Genomic DNA, 13,977 nt, shown 5'->3' on the forward strand with positions numbered 1-13,977 from the left:
GGGGGGGTCGACTTTTTAAAATTTTGTCTTCATTTTTGTAGGAGATTTTCACTGGATATACAAATTTTGGTTGACCGGTTTCCTTCAATACTTTAAATATATCCAGGCTCTCATAGTTTCTGATAGGTCTGCTGTAATTCTTTGTTCTTTGTATGCGATATTTCATTTTTTTCTGGATCCCTTTAAGGTTTTCACTATTTTTGCTTTTTAGCAGTTTGACTCTGATATATCTAGATTTTAAAAATTCTGCTTTACATTCTTCATGCCTCTTGAATCTGTGTTTAGTGTCTGTATTAGTTTCCTCCTGCTGCTGTAACAAATTGCCATAAACTAGTGGCTCCTAACAACACCCATTTATTATCTTATGGCTCTGGACGTCAGAAGTCTGGCATGGATCTCCTTTCTTAGGGCCCAGTTGGGGGGGAGAATCTGTTTCTTTGCCTTTTTAGCTTCTAGAGGCTGCCTGCATGACTTGGTTCATTGCCCCCTCCCAACTTGAAAGCCAGCAATGATCATTTGAGTCTTTCACCTCATGTCACATCACTCTGACCCTGACACCTTTGCCTTCCTCTCTTGAATTTAAGGATCCTTGTGATTACATTGGGCCCCCCAGAAACAATACAGGATAACCGTCCTATGGGGATGTCAATTGATTAGAACCTTAGTCCCATCTGCTAGCTTAATTCCGCTTTGCCATGTAACTTGTTCACAGGTTCTGGGAATTAGGTTGTGGACATCTTTGGGAGGTCATTATTCTGCGTACCACACTGCCATGATCTCTTCAAATACTTTTTCTGTCCCATCCTCTGCCTCTTCTCCTTCTGGGATGCCAATTACATGTATGTTGGTTTGCCTGACATTGGCCCACCACTCTTAGATATCTGGATCTATTTCCTATGTCATTTTTTCTCTTCAAAGTCATTCTTATGTTCATTTTTCCTCTCTTGTGTTCAGCCTGCAGAGAAACCTATCAAAAGCATTCTTCATATTCAAGATCATATTTTTCTCTTCTAGCTCTCCATTTTACTGCTTTTTAATAGTGTCCATCTCTTTCTGGGAATTCCCCATTTGATTCATGTATAGTGTCTATTGTGCCAAGTATCAACGGACCATCTCTCAGCTTCAGATCTACCCTTCTTTGCCCAGCTCTGTGATACCAAGCTTGGACTATGGGAACATTTATCCTTTGCCAGCTGGCATAACAGTAGGCTTTTTCCAGAAGACTCTATGAAGGGACACTGCAGTGCATAGCAGAGGAAAAGGATTCTACTTCTTGTCCTGTGTGCCTTTCTTCCTCTTGTAGCATTGCTGCTAGAAGGCATTCTGGGAACCTGGTTACTAGTCCTGTAGTGAGTGTCCCCACTTAATCGTGATGAGTTTCTCTGGCCGCTTGGCCACTGGAGTCTTGTAAACCAGATCCAGCCCATCCTAGTGGGAATTTTCCTATGCCCTGACTCTGGTCCATGACATCACAGCAAAAAGAAAGAACTATTGAAGATTCAGGTACTTCAGGAATAAAAGTTTGGGTAACCACCAGGTAAGAACCCTGACCGGCTGGGGTTCTGGCATAGGAAAGAAGTGTGGAATAGATACTGAAAGAAGGAAGTCATGGATATCAACTCTGGCCTTGTAACCAGAAATGAGGACTGTAGGAGTTTTTGCATATTTTATCTTTGCTAATTACATGTATGTGTTTATTTGTGCATATTAACCATTTTCTTCTCCACTTTCCTTCCCATTAGTATATTTTTATAAAAATTGTTGGAGATTAACCTTACAATTCAGTCTTTGGGTAACAGATATTCAGTTGGACTGTAACTAAAATTTATGAGTAATTAATATAGCAAGCAACAAATGCAGTGATCACTGGAACAGTGTCTCTCCTCATTTTGGGGAAAGGGTAAGAACTTCTTTACTTGTATGAAGGTTAGTTGTATCTCATTTGGCAGAAATAGAGTTGTTTTGTTGTAGTATGACTGTTCAAATGTGTGCAGAAGGGTACATACAAGAGCTGAGTAGGCAAATGGGTGATCTGTATCAGTTATCAATTTATTGCCTCTCAACTCTGAATCTACCCTTCTTTACCCTGCTTTGTGATACTGGAACTTGACCCTATAAACATATGTCCTTTGCCAGTTGGCACAATATTAGGATTTTTCAATAAAAAGCCCTAGAAAGACACTGTCAAGCAAAACAAAGAGAAGGGCTTCTCTTTGAGATTCTAGGGTACTTTCTCCTTCCTCCTGAACACAGCTGCCGGTGGAGCCATGCATGCCAGGGAACTGCTGGCACTCGTCCTCCAGCATCCCTGCACGGGGCTTCTTGTGGGTGTCTCCAGCCTGGGCCACCCCATTCACAGGGTTCCTCAACTCCAGCCCCAGCCCATGGCACTCCAGTGGACTTTGCTGTCACCCATAGTGGGTTACTACATTCTCTCCAACAAGTGCTGAATCTTAGTCTTGTGGGTCCCTCTTCTGAGTTTGTCTCTTTCTTAGGTAATCTCTCTCAGCTCTTGACTAATAGTGTCTCCCTATATTTGTTATTCCTGTATTTTTTTAGAGTCCTCTTTTCCCCCTTTTAGTAGTTATCCACCTTTTACTAATTATTAATTCTTTATATTAAGTTTTCCTCAAATGACTGGTGTGGTCTCTCTTTCCTCATTCAACCCTGACTGACACATCTACCTTTTCCACTATATTCTTTAACAAAGTAATCATAGTTATATTTAAAATCTATGTCTGATAATTTCAAAATCAGGGCCATCTCTGAGACTGATTTTCCTGTTTTATCTCTTGACAGTAGATCATTCTTTCTTTTGTGTATGTATGGCTTGTAATTTTTTTATTAAATACCAGACACAATTTATTTAAAAAAACAAACAAACCCTGTGTGTGGAAACTGAAGTGATCCTAGTTACACCTGTAATGAGCCTGCTTCTACTTCTGTCAGGCATTGGTGGGGGGCGTTGAGTCAACCTGGTCAGTTTGGGTTTTGTTTCTGCTATAGTTATCTCCTGTGCACCTGTGGCTCCAGATTCCTCCTGTAGTAGACTGTTGCTACCTTGTGTGTGGCCTGGTTAACTGGGGATGGGGATGAGAGTGGGGAGGAGAGGTTTGTCTCAAAATTTCTGCTCCACCCTCAACTTTCAGCAAGCCCTGCCTGCCTGTGCCACAGGGGGCTCGCGAGCCACATCCGTTGCCTTTCCTCATTGCTCAGGGCAAGGTCCATGTCAGGAAAGGCAGGGAGGGTTTCCCAGCTCAGTCTTGGGCAGGCCCTCATCCCTGAGCCTCAGCGTGGAGTCTTCTCAGCATTCCCGAACCCCTTCCTGGGGCCGACAACCTCTGCCTACCCAGTCCAGGGCCCAGTGCTGCGGTCCCTGCTCCTCCACTCCTCCGTGGCAGCTGGGCCTTGCTGGGTATTGCTAACGGGCTTGGACAGAAGTATGTCTCCTGCCTCTCCCAGGGGCGGCAGAACTCTGCCTTGTATCAGCGAAGGATCCTGGGCACAGCATAGTTTCTCTTTCTCCCTCAGCAGAAGGCACTGCCTAATGTCAGTGCAGACGAGGGAGAGGGCTCGTGTTTTCCACCCCTCCTCCAGCGGCAGCCAACCTTTGCCCAATTTCCAAGCAGGGCCAAATCCAGTATGCATTAGTGTTCTTGTCCCTCCCCCAGTGGTAGGCAACTTTTGCTTCATATCAGAGACCCACCAACTTGTGGGTGCATTTTGTCCCCCAGAGGCAGCTGCTCGTTGTCTTATACCAATGCAGGGCCCCAGGCATGGAAAGACTTTTAAAACTGCAGCTCCATCCTCACCCTGGCGGGCCCTGCAAGCCCACAGACCCACGGGTGCTCTCATGGGCTCCCGCCCTGCCCAGTCATTCTCGTGAGCCCTCAGGGGAGGCCCTTGGGAACATGAGGTGACTGGGCGCAGACCCCCCGCCTTGTTCCTGGGGGTCCCTGGGTTTCTAATATCTCATGCTAGCCCATGTTTTTCAAGAATGCATTAAAATTTTAATAATTTTACTCTTACCTGCTTTTAGGCCTACCACTGCTCTGCTGATGGAATGGTCCCGGATCCTGCCTCTCCTTGGAGGAGTTTGTCTCCCTCAGGAATTCAGTTCCTCTGGTTGCAGTGTGACTTTGGGCTCAAAATAATTATGAATTTTTTGGATTATCTGTCTTTTACCAATTGTTAGGAAGTGAGTAATGTTCTCTTGCAGCTTTCTAAATCCTGCACAGCAGAAGAACTACCTCATTCATTTCTGCTTTTATCTTTATTATATCCTTCTTTGTGCTTTTTTGTTGTTGTTTCCTTATATTTTTTTCTAGTTTTTTGTTGTTGAGTATTTTATTTATTTATTTTCATTTATTTTTATTGATATGTTATTTTTGTTTTTTTATTAATAATTTTTTTGTGTTGGAGAAGTTGTAGGTTTATAGAAATATCATGCATAAAATATGTAAAATACAGAGTTCCCATATACCCTATTATTAACACCTTGCTTTAGTGAAGTACATTTGTTACAATTCATGAAAGAACATTTTTGTAATTGTACTATTAGTTATGGTCCATCATTTACAATAGGGTTTATTGTTGTAAGTTTTTAAATCTGATTTCCCACCTGATGAAAGCTATAAGATTTCCCCTCTGATGACATATATAAAGTTTCCATTATCATTATTTTTTAGAAGTTCTGCAACCTTCACCCAGAAGTTGTTAAAGAAGATTTTTAAAATATTTAAGTGTGTGGCTGTACTTGGTTTTAGTTTCTGATTTTGTTGTTAATTTCTAGTTTTATTGCATTGTGGTTAGACATTGTTGTCCACGTAAGTTGTAATATTTTTACTTTCTGAAATTTAAAATTGCATATTGACAAGAGTCTGTATCTCATCTTTTCTTCAAGGCCCATGTTAAGTTTCTTCCCAAGTCTCACACTCACAGTGGTCATCTCCTTCCTAAGCTTTGATAATAATATTAATTTGGTACCCAGGCTATGCAAATTTTGAATTTTTGTCTGTGTGTATATGCACATGTACATGCACACACATTAGACTGAACCATACAAAGATCAATGCATAATATTTAACCATTTTTAAACCACAAAAATGGCAATTCCATATGGTCCAACCATATGACTTGAAAATTTTGCCCAGGGATATCCAGATATAAATCCATATACAAACATTTCCAAGATACAAACTCATAAGCAGTCCAACAAATGCTCTCTTATACATTCTACAGAGTCACATAAGTGTAAACTCCCCATTTCCATATTTCACATCTGATGCATATAAACACACAGAATGACAACTCGTTCACAAATGTCCTCACCTACATCGACCAGATACGTGCACACAAAACTGACAGATGCACAAGATGCAAATCTATACATGCCATGCTCTCTCACACACAGTCAGCATAACCAACACAGTGGAACACACATAGACTCCCACACATCCACTTGCACACATGTTCATAGCTACATATGTCTAGAATAATTCTCAAGCTTAACAGAGCCGGACACACGTTCACCCTCAAGGGAAAATTCAATCACCCACTTCTAATCTCTCTTTTTGTGGGTCTAGAAAAGCAGAAAACAAAGGGATAGAACAGTGTTTAAAATAAGAATTCATAAGCTCTGAGCAAATACCTGAAGAACTCTTCTGTGAGTAAAGTGCTGATTCTTTAATGCACGAAACTATAACATTTACTATCACTGCTCAGAGCCCTTTTGACGTTCATCCCCTCAGTTAAAGTTCCCCTTCGGAGCTGAGGTTTTCCAATGAGTCACCTGTAGATAGTGGGGTGTTAGGGTGCCTGAGCCAGAGAAGGCCTTTTGTATTTCAAGTCCCTCCCAGGCCAGCTGTCCAGCTGGATTGGGTAAAATGGAAACCAGGGGTGGAGATGGTGGACTGGACCCAGTTATGGATTGATTGATTCCCAGGAAATGATGACAAACAAAGCGGCTGATAATGGCAATAGCAGGAAACTGGTGGTAGCTTGAGTGGCATCTGCTGTCAAATGTCTCGTCCCCAGGCTGCTTTCGGATCGTGTCTTCCTTGTTTCCCCACCAAACATTCCCCGGTTTCCATGGACACCCAGATCCATCACAGGAACCTCACCAGAAACTCTGAGACAAAAACGTCAGGACAAATCTGCCTTTTTAGCAACTAGGTCCTGTGAAAATTAGGTAGGAATTGTTCTCGTTAACTTTTTTGTGTTGAAGGGTAACACTACAGAAAAGTGCAGCAATCATGTGTTCAGCTCAGTGAAATTTTCCAAAATTAGCCACCAGATCAAGATATAAAGCCTAACCAGCACCCCAGAAAACCTCCTTGCACCCTTTTAATTCGTCATCCCCAAGATAATCAATATCCTGACTCAACACCATTGATTGACCTTATCTCCAAATTCCTGCCTTCATGAACATTCCACTGAGGAAGACAGAAAACAAGTAAATATGTAACATAATGTCAGTTAGCGTTAAGGGCTATCAAAATAAAGTGGGGTAGAGGCATAGAAACGACAGTGGTGTTTTTAGATGGGGGCGGGGCACAGGAAGGCCCCTCTGAGGTGGGGACAGGATTCCAGAGCCTGAATGTGGGGGTAGAGAAACTAGAACAGCAAAAGCGAAAACTTACAGACAGTGTTTAGAACACAAATCCCAACATACCACAGGATGTGTGGTACCAGCCTTCAGTCAGGAGATGCAGAGTGAAGAAAGGGGGTGTCTGATAAACTGACAACTCCAAACTGACCCACAGATCCTCTCCAAAGCTGGGAGCGCGAGTTTGAAAACCCCGGCTGAAACAGCGAGGGGTTCGCCCCTGGCAGTGACAGCTGAATGATCACAGGGATCCATTGTAAGATCCCAGGAGACTGGGACAGCCGGAGCTCTACGATCTCTTGGAGCCAATGAGCTAAACTTCCTTTCCAGGAAGGAGCCTGCACTGAGAAGCTGCTGGGCGTGGAGTCAGCATTGAGCAGGAGAGGGATAGAGACAAACGGTCCAGCTAAAAGTAGGGGACCCAGGAGATCTGAGAAATAAGCTGCCATACTCTCCATGTTTCAGAAAACCAACAGACGAGGGAGCAGTAGATTTTTAAAATTAGGAAAACTGTCCTAAGCTATGCCTCCCTGCTAAATGTCCAGGTAAAATAATTTCATGTTAAAAAAAAAAAAAAAAAAAAAAAAAAGAGCAACGTGAAAGGATCCAGGTCAAATCCCTTACAAAGTTATTATAAAGAAAAAGAGAATGTGGAGCAGAATTATATCCCAACATCAGACAATGAAAGCATGCCAGGAAAACATACCAACAATCCAGAGGAAAACTATAATATTTCAAAATCAGCTAAAAGACATTAGTAAATGACATAAGTTACAAAAAAAGCAACAAACATAAGAATTAGGAAAATCTAGAAATGAGGTAATACAATTTGGGAATGAATTAGAAATAAAAGAAAAATCATTTCAGAAACTAAGAGTAAACCATGAGAAAGACAAGAGCACATGATGCCTCAAAAAATGTGCAGGGATTGTGGGAAGATGGCCGAGTAGGAAGCTCTAGGAACCAGTGCCTCCACCAAAACAACTATTGAACTGGAAGGAACTGTCTGAATCAACTACTTTGAAACTCCAGAGTCTAGTGGATCACTGTATGGCATCCAGGGAGGAGCAGGAGGAAGAGGCTGGTAAATTGTGATAAACACCACTCCTGGCATTCAAGAAAATATCTGTCACATCACTAGCTGCACCCATTATGCATTAACTCCTCATTCTCCCACCCACTGCCTGTCCCTGCTAACCTACAACCTATGTTCTGTCTCAATGATTTCCATATTCTAGTTATTTTATAAGAGGAATTATACAATATCTGTTCTCTGGTATCTGGCTTACTTGACTCAGCATGATGTCTTCAAGGTTCATCCATGTTGTGGTATGCATCAGAACTTCATCCTTATTATCGTTGAGGAATATTTCTTTGTAAATATATTTGACATTTTGTTTATCTGTTAATCTGTTGATGGATGCTTGGGTTCCTTCCACCTTTTAGCTATTGTGAATAAAGTGCTGTCAAGAACATTGGTGTAAAAATATCTGTTTGAGTTCCTGCTTTCAGTTCTTCTGGATATATACATAGAGGTGGGATTGCTGGGTCAAATGGTTGTTCTATGTTTAACTTTTTGAGAAAAGGACAAATTGTTTTCTGCTATGGCCACACCATTTTGTATTCCCAGCAACAATATATAAGGATTCATATATCCTTATATATCTTCACCAGCACTTGTTATTTTCCATTTTTAAAATAGTTATTTTAGAGTATGTGAGGTGGTTTCTCACTGTGGTTTTGATTTGCATTTCCCTAATGGCTAATGATACTGAGCATGTTTCATGCACTTATTGGCCATTTGTGTATCCTTTTTGTAAAAATGTGTAAGTACTTTGCCCATTTTTAAATTGGTTTGTTTGTCTTTTTATTTATGAGTTGTAAGTTTTTTATATGTATTCTGGTTGTTAAACTCTTATTGGATGTGGCTTTCAGATATTTCTCCCATTGTGTAGGCTGTTCCATTGATGCCACAAAGTTTTAAATTTTGATGAAGTCCAGTTCATCTATTTTTGTTGCTGTTGTTGCTCATTCTTTCAGTAAAAAATCTAGCAACCCGTCACCTAATATAAGGTCCTGAAGATGCTTCCCTATGTTTTCTTCTAAGAGTTTTACAATTTTAGCTCTTAGGTTAGATTGTCAAACCATTTTGTTATTTTTGTATATAGTGGGAATAGAGGTCCACTTCCGTTCTTTTGTATGTGAATATCCAGTTTTCCTAGCATCATCTATTGAAGAGTTCATTGAGTTAATGTGCCCATTGAGTTAATGTGGCACCTTTGTGAAAAATCATTAGCCATAGATGCTGAATTTATTGTTGAACACTCAATTCTATACCATTGGTCAATATGTCTGTCCCTGTGCTAGTACCACATCATTTTGATTACTGTAACTTTGTAATAAGTTTTAAAATTGGGAAGTTTGAGTTCTCCAACTTTGTTCTTCTTTTTCAAGGTAGTTTTGGCTATTCAGGACCCCTTGCCATTCCATATGAATTTGATGATTAGCTTTTTCATTTCTGCAAAGAAGGCTGTTGAAATTCTCCCATTCCTCTGGGATTGCCCATTTTTTTCTTGTTTATGGCTGGAGCCATCAGTTTGTGACTTTTGCAAGCAATTTTTGCTCCCAACAGGGAAAGAAAAGAAATTAAAAAAAAAATTTTTTTTAAGGTAATGTTTCTTTAAGACTTTTCTGCCATTCTCCCTGTAAGGGTTGCAACAATGGGTACCCTCTGTGCCTGCCCCATCCCTCTCCGCGCTCCCACCCCCCATGATTCAAAAGCAGTTATCAGCAATCTGACCACACGCCCCAGGTTTTTTGGAAGACTGGGTCCTTATTGCCCACCATAGCACCAGCAAGCCACACCAGAAATGCAAGCTGCAGTCCCAACAGCTGCCTGACATGCAATTGGGAAATGGGGATGGTAGCCACTATCCAGAAGGTGAGATTCACCAATATTTACCAAAATTTACCAGTTTTTCCTGGGTGCTGCAAGTGTTCCACTAGACTCTAGCATTCCAAAATAGTTGATTCAGACACTTCCTGCTGGCTCTATAGTCATTTTAGGGGCTGATTCCTGGAGCTTCCTGCTCTGCCATCTTCCCATAATCCCTCTGTCCCTCTTATTTGAAAGACAGTTTGCCACATATAGAATTCTTGATTGGCATTATTTTCTTTCAGCACTTTAAATATGTCATCCATTGTCTTCTCGCCACCTTGGTTTCTGATGAGAAATTGGCACTTAATCTTTTTATGCCTCCCTGTACTCAATACATTGCTTCTCTCTTGCTGCTTTCAGGATTCTTTCTTTGTCTTTGGCATTCAACAGTTTGTTTATAACAGTTTGTTTATAATGTGTCTGGGTATGGATCTCTTTGAATTTATGCAACTTGTACTTCATTGAGTTTCTTGACTATGCATATTCATATCTCCTTTTAAATTTGGGAAATTTCAGCCATTATTTCTTTGGCTGTTGTGCCAGTTTGGATGTATTATTTCCCCAAAAATCCCATGTTTTTTAATGAAATCTTATGGAGGCAGACAGTATTAGTGTTAGTTAGGTTGGAACCTATTGATTATTTCCATGGAGATGTGACTCAGTCAACAGTGGGCAAGACCTTTCATTGGATAACTTCCATGGAGGTGTTACCCCACCCATTAAGGGTGGGTCTGAATTAAATCACTGAAGCCATATAAAAGAGCTGATAAATAGAAGGAACTCAGAACAGCTATGAGTGACATTTTTGGAGAGCAGCTGAGCGAGACATTTTGGAGATGGCCATTGAAAGCAGGCTTATGCTAACCCACAGGTTGCTCCAGAGAAGCTAAGAGAGGACAAAATGCCCCAAGAGCAACATTTTGAAGAACACACAGGAGCTGAGAGAGGAGCTGAACACAACCCAGGATCAGCAGATGCCAGCCATGTGCCTTCCTAGCTAACAGAGGTTTTCTGGATGCCATTGACCTTCCTTCGGTGATGGTACCCTATTGTTGGTGCCTTAGCTTGGACACTATTATGGCCTTAAGACTGTAACTTTGTAACCAAATAAACCCCCTTTATAAAAGCCAATCCATTTCTGGTATTTTGCATAATGGCAGCATTAGCAAACCAGAACAGATATTCTTCCAGCCCTTTCCTTCTTCTCCTTCTGGGACTCCCATTATGCATATACTGATATACTTGATGGTGTCCCATAGGTTCCTCAGGCTCTGTTTGCTTTTCTTCATTATTTTTCTTTCTGCTCCTCAGATTACATATTTCAATAGTCTCTTTTTCAAGTTCACTGATTCTTTCTTCTACCAGTGCCAATCTGCTATTGAATACCTCTAGGGAATTTTTAAAATTTCAGTTACCATGATCTTCAGCTCCATTATTTCTGTTTGGTTCCTTTTTAGGATTTCTATCTCTATTGAAATTCTTTTTGTTATCTACTGTTTTCCTGATTTCCTTCAATTCTTTGTCTGTGTTTTCCATGAGCAACTTGAGTATATTTATGACATTTTAAAAAATGTGTTGTCTGGTATAGCCAATGTCCAGTTTTCCTCATTGATGGTTTCTAATGTTTTATCTTGCTCTTTTCATGGGCTATCATTTCCTGTTCTTTGCACGCCTTATAATCTTTTGTTGCACACCGGACATTTTAATATTTTAATGTGTTATCACTGGAATTCAGTCACTGAGGTGTCTGTTCCTTAAGCTTGCATCCAGCTGGTGTTATGACTGAGATTTCCTTGAATGCCAGGAGCTAACAAAATGAAAAGAAAAGAAAAGATCTTTGCAGATTGGCCTGTGTGAGTACTCTCCTTCAGAGCTTAGCCACCTAACAGTTAGTCTAAGGAACAGCCCAAGGCAAAAGCATAGGTCCCAGCAGTCTTCTCTGATCATGTGTCTTGTCCTGCAGATGCACATGTGGCCTTAGGAATTCCTCCATTTACACAGGTCTGAATGTCCCTTTTCCCCTAGGAAATAGTCTTTCCTCCTAGTCCCGGGTGCTATATTGTGCCTAAAAGCCAATAATCTTTGGCCACTATGATTTGATTGCTTTCTTAAAGCATATTAGCTGCCCTCTGGGCTGATTCCACATGATAGGAAAGTTCTGGGATAGCAAGCCTGTGATGAGTTCCTGGTGCAGACCTTCAGTTTCCACAGACAGAATGGTACAGACGTACATACACCATTATTACGTGCATAACGGTTATTCAACTCCCTTCACTACCAGGGCTCAGACCCACAGTGGGAATGCAGGCATCTCCACTCCAAACCAGGGAGGGGATGGGAAAAGGCTGGCAATGACGCCATGAGGTTTTCCTATCATTGTTATGTTGCCATTTTCTTGATTCAGTGTTTGTCCAGTTACTGCTAGCCTTTAATGTTTTCTGGAGCTCCAACAAGGATGGTTTTGGCTTGTTTAAAACATCTGTGGGACAATGGAACCTTGGAGTGTCTTGCTTTCCCATCTTAGCAATATCGCTCTCTCCGTGAGCCTTTCTTTAGGAATACAATAGAGAATGTGCTCCAGACAATGAAAATGACTGGATAAACACAGACATGAAGGCTATTTATGGTGGGAAATAAATATACATTTACTTCTAAAACTAAAATTAAATGAAAGTTAAAAGGGAAAGAATGTGTTATGAATGACTATATAATCTGAAAATGTAGATCCAGTACAACCTAAACAATGGGGAGAAGATCAAGAAAGCAAACGCAAAACCTTTTAATCTGATATCTATAATCATATTGGTGGTAGTGATAATATTGCTTTTCTGAGAATGTATTGTGTATAATGTAATATAAAGTAAGTGAGTGATTACATAATGTATATAGGACAGCTTGAAGACAGCGCCCAGCCTTACAGAATATTGTCTCTTGTTGGTGCCATAACCAAGTCTTCAATAGGCCCTTTTGTCATTCTCTATAGCTGGCTGCTTCTGGGTGTTTGGAATATGGTAAGACCGGTGATTTCTGTCTTTGTAGTAATCCTCCACACTTCCTTTGCTATAAAATATGTCCTCTAGTCAACAAAGATATTGTCTGATATACTATGATATAGGATAAGCCATTCTGTTAGCCCATAAAAGGTGATGCTGGCAGATGCACCAAAGGCAGGAAAAAAGCCAATCCTTATGCAGACTAGGTGTCTATACCTATAAGGAAAAAGTGCTATTGCTTAATTTAAAGTATTTTGAAATTTTCTAGATGTCTTTTTAAAATTTTTTTAAACTTTATAAAAAAATTAAAAAAAAACATTTCAAACAGAACAAAACAAATAAATAAGAAAAACAAATAACCTAAAACAACTACATTGCTTCCAACATGTTCCTACCATACCCCAAGAAAATTAACAAACCATAGTCATTCCTGAGAATTCCCATATCATTAAGATCATTCTCAGTATCTTATCTCTTCTTATTAGATTATCATTCCCCCTTCACCAGTTGCTGTCTATCTCTATGTACTCTACATTCTACAATATAAAACACTTATTTTACATTTTTCACAGAGTTCACATTAGTGGTAACATATAATCTCTCTCTTTTTGTTAGATATCTTTTAGATATCAATTTCTAATTTAATTCTGTTGTCTCAGAGATGATGTTGTTTCCAATTTGCTCTTTTGAAATTTATTGAGATTTATTTCATAGTCCAATATGTAATTTATCTTAGTGAATGCTCCATGAGCACACAAAAAGTGTATGTATTCTGCAGTTGCATGTATTTGTCTATGAATGTCAATTGTGTTCAGTTGGTTGATGGTGTAGTGCTATTAAGAATTTCTTTACTCTTTCTGATCTTTTCTATTCTACCAATTAGTGGAAGAAGAGTGTTAACATTTCCAGTTATAATGTCACTAATTCTCTTTTCTGCTATTTCCTATCTGCTGTCAAATCTGTTCATTGAGTTTTTCATTTCAGTTAGTATATTTTCAGTTCTGTCAGTTCTAGGTGTTTCTTTTTCAAATATTCTCCATCAATTTTATAATTTCCAGCCATGTAGATATTTCAAGTTATTATTTTACTTATTTAAACATCATCGGCATCATTATTTTGTGATATGTGCATAAAAGTTCTGTATCTGAAGTCTGTGCTGATCTGCTTCTACTGTCTGTTGTTTCTGCTGAACCACATGTAGAATTTGAAAACAACGAGCTGAGATACTTAGCTGAGGAGATTTCTACACTAAATATCAAAAGTGTGGCCTTGCTTCTCCTTGCAGCTTATAGTAAAATGCGAGCAGAGAGAGATAAACTTAGAACTGAATTCTTGGGTACAAAGAAACCAGAAACTGATAGTTTGGACAATTCTGGGCATCCAGAAAGTGAGACCCCAGAAGCTACAGCCCCACATGAGGATTTAACCAAACATGGAAC

The sequence above is a fragment of the Choloepus didactylus genome, chromosome 20, assembly GCF_015220235.1.
Source record: "Choloepus didactylus isolate mChoDid1 chromosome 20, mChoDid1.pri, whole genome shotgun sequence".
NCBI classification, from domain to species: Eukaryota; Metazoa; Chordata; class Mammalia; order Pilosa; family Megalonychidae; genus Choloepus; species Choloepus didactylus.